The sequence below is a fragment of the Corvus brachyrhynchos genome, unplaced genomic scaffold (genome assembly GCF_000691975.1).
Source record: "Corvus brachyrhynchos isolate BGI_N302 unplaced genomic scaffold, ASM69197v1 scaffold369, whole genome shotgun sequence".
In the NCBI taxonomy this organism is placed as follows: domain Eukaryota; kingdom Metazoa; phylum Chordata; class Aves; order Passeriformes; family Corvidae; genus Corvus; species Corvus brachyrhynchos.
This window is the reverse complement of record NW_008246055.1, coordinates 1,224,181-1,228,154: the sequence shown is the minus strand read 5'-3', so window position 1 is coordinate 1,228,154 and position 3,974 is coordinate 1,224,181.

The window sequence follows — 3,974 nt, the reverse complement described above, 5'->3', positions numbered from 1 at the left end:
GAGGCATATTTCAGGATCACAAAGTCACACAAAGATGGATATATAGGTGGAACATATTTCTGGGGTGAAAGGTATGACCCCTGTGCTGTCTCCTTGCTTTACTCCGCACTTTTATCTGGCTTCATCGCTACCAGGGCCGCGGAAGCCACCTCAGCTTCCGGCTGTGGTACTGGCGATGGTGCTGGCGACGGCACTGGCGACTGCCCTGGTGATGGCGCTGGCGATGGGGCTGGCGATGGAACAAGGGACAGGGCTGTAGACTCGATACTCAATACTGCTCTGTGTCTAGCCCTTTGGAAATTGTTTCCCCATCAGAAACCTCCAACATGGGCTGTCCCTTTCCGCCATGTTTCACATAAAAACCTTTCAAGGCATCAAATTAGAAGCGCCAAGTGTGAACCAGTTCAGACACCTCAATATCTCTGTATGTGAACTCATGAAGTAATTTATCCCCTAACTGTCTCCCAAGTTTCCAAGCTAAATGCTGTATCATCTGCTGCAAAGCCATTATCTACTGCCCACCGCAATACCTTACACAAGGTCTCCTCGGAAATTTCAGCATCTTGTGCAACTAAAGTAATTTTCCAGGCAGCAAGGACCGTGCTTTCCTTTGAATTTTTATGCCCCATCTTTTCAGTTTTAGAGTTCTGTCCCCGTACCCTGGGGCGGGGGGGAAAGGGGTGCTGCATTCCTTTGAACCACTGCAGCGCTCAGGTGGTCTCTAAGTCTGGTTGCGGTTGTAGTACATGTAGCGGGCCACCAGATGTCGCTGTTGTACGAAGAACAGCAAAAAAACCCAACACGATTCAAATTTCATGGTAAGTGGCCAGAAAGTCTATATTTAATTATATAAATCAACTTATATAGCTTCGTTCACAAGGGTGGTATGACCCCACTGGTCGCTTGACCATCCACCCTCTAGAATGATAGGTGGAGGTTCCACAACGCCCATTCAAAATATTTTCTCCAATGTACCAAACAACTTGGACAACAAGTTTGCAGCTGTGAGATAAAGCCTTGGTTTACAGAAACCTAAAACTGCTTCATTAGTTAGCTTGCATGAGAAAGAAAAACTTCACAAGAAGCTGTAGCAGCTGGAAAATTCCTCTGCTCCCAGCTTTTTAGTATCCACATAGGACTAATTGGATATTGTAGGTTGTGGATCGAAGAATACACTCGGTAAAATTTTTGTACTAAAAGCTAGTAGAGAAAGAACCACCAATTTGGATGGAAAAAGATGAAGAAAGGTTAAATAAATTAAAATCCAAATTTGTTTCTGCACCTGTTTTAAATCTGCCATCCTTAGACAAACCCTTTGATCTGTATGTAAATGTGGAAAATGGGATAGCATATGGGGTTTTGGATCAAGATTGGGGTGGGACCGGAAGGCACATAGCCTTTCTATCCAAGCTATTGGATCCAGTTACCCGAGGATGGCCAACATGTGTGCAATCAATAGCAGCCATGTCAGTACTTGTAGAAGAAAGCCATAAATTAACTTTTGGAGGAAAGCTTATTGAACACACTGCATACAGTAAAGAGTGAGTTACACCAAAAAGCAAGTCAGTGGCTAACAGAGTCTTGAATGGTAAGATACGAGACTATTCTCATTCAGACAACCTGATTTTAATGACTGATAAAAGTCTTAATCCAGCCCACTTTTTATATGGGGAACCTGTGCTAGTTTGAAAGCAAACCAGTGGGAGGCACCAAGTCAGAATAACAATTTAATGGAAATTAAAGAAAAGGGGAAAAAAAAGGTAAAAGAAAACACTGTCAAACTGACAGAGTCAAGGTACAACCTGACACCCTGTTAGGCAGGGTGGTGGTAGCAGTCTGGTAGAATGGTGACTGCAGTCCTCTGAAGCAGTGATCCTGTAGTGAAACAGTCTGCTCTTCCTCAGGAAGTCCAGTGGTGGCTGTGTAGCTCCTGTCCTCTGGAAATCCAGTGGGAAGCCGGTGTCTCTGGTGTTCAGCCTCAGATTATATCCACGATGGGATGCTTGGTTCCTCCCTCTGGGTGGAGCATCTCACAATGGGGTAATGAGTCATGAGGCAAAGTGTTGATAAGGCTCATTAACAGAAGATAGTCCGGAGGGAGTTATCTCTGAGTCAGGCGGCAGGACAATGATGGGCAATTAACAGAAAGATAGTCTGGGGGGAGGAGGCAAGGAAACACTGCCCCACCTGATTTCAACAGCTGATGGGGATGGTAATAGAATACACTGCAACCCAGGACAGAACCCCAAGAAGACCTTATACGTGACTGCCTAGAGCTTGTGAACTATCAAACAAAGGTGAGGGAAGACTTGATCAACCAACCCCTCCTGGAAGGAGAAGATATATTCATTGATGGGTCCTCTAGAGGCATACAAGGGAGAAGACACTCAGGTTATGCAGTGATAGATGGACACAGAATGGAAGTAATTGAGAAAGGAAAATTGCCTTCTAGTTGGTCGGCCCAGTGTTGTGAACTATATGCTTTAAAGAGGGGCCTAGAATATTTAACACAGAAGAAAGGAACCATCTACACAGATTCTAAATATGCCTTTGGAAGGATTTGGGAAGAAAGAGGCCTTTTAAATGCAAAAGGAAAAGGGCTAATATATGAGGGACTTATCTTGGAAATTTTGGAAGCCCTAAAAGGACTGGAAGAAATATCAGTGGTGCATGTAGAAGGACATCAAAGGGCAACCACCTTGGAGATAAGAGGAAACAATCTAGCAGATAAAGAGGCTAGGGATGCAGCCAAGAATGGGAGTGAGGGAGTCATGCTAATTATGACATCAAAAAAACCCCTAGAAATTCCAAAATTCGACGAGATGGAGGAAGAGGAGTTGACTAAGATAGGAGGAGAAAAAGATAAATCTGGAAAGTGGAAACTCCCTGATGGGAGACAATTATTAAATATGCCTCTGGCCAGGAGGATACTAGAAGACATGCATCACAGAACCAACTGGGGCACCCAGGCTCTGTGTGACCACTTCCTGAGATACTATGGATGCACAGGGGGATGTGGATTGGCCAAAAAAATAACATAAGGATGTATAATTTCTCAGCAAGTAAACAAAAAGGTAATGAGAAAGGTTATACCTGGAGGTTTGGAACTAACCATGAGACCATTTCAAAGTATACAGGTGGACTTTACTGAATTACCCCAGGTACAGAGGTGGAAGTTCCTACTGGTAATAGTTGACGATCTAACTCATTGGGTAGAGGCTATTCCAACTGCTAAAGCAACAGCTAATGCTGTAGGTAAAACCCTATTGGAACCGATTATCCCTAGGTATGGGACGGTGAATAAAATAGACTTAGACAGGGGACCACATTTTACTTCTAAGATCCTACAAAAATTGACCCAAGCCTTAGGAATAGAATGGAAACTACATACCCCATGGCATCCACAGGGCTCAGGACAAGTGGAAAGGATGAACCAAACCCTAAAAATGACCTCAACCAAACTGATGACAGAAACTTGAATGTCATAGGTTAAATGCTTGCCAGTAGCCTTATTGAGAGTGAGGACCCAACCTAGGATGGATTTGGGAATATCACCCTATGAGATGATGTTTGGGTTACCCTTTCTGATGGCTAAACACAAGACTGCTACATATGAGGAGGGGGAGGCAAGTGTTTGTCTTGGTTTGAAAGCCAGGTGTCTGCTAAGGAAGGCAGAAGCCTCCCTTGGAATGGCAGATGCAACCCCCTTCCCTCCAAGTTATTATAATTTTGAAATCAAGGGGCTTTTTAGGCAAAGATGTGGGAATTAGGAATAACAGCTCTTTACTGTTATATATCTATATGCGTATAACCAGTCAAACAAACAACAATAACTCTGGCAGTAACAGCAAACAATCACAAACTCAGCCCCAGCCTTCTCGGCTGTCTGGCCCTTTCCCTCGGGTGCAGTTCCGCTCGCAGCCGGCAGGGGCGCTGGCGGCTCCCGGTGAGCAGGGCAGGTGCGATGGTTCCCC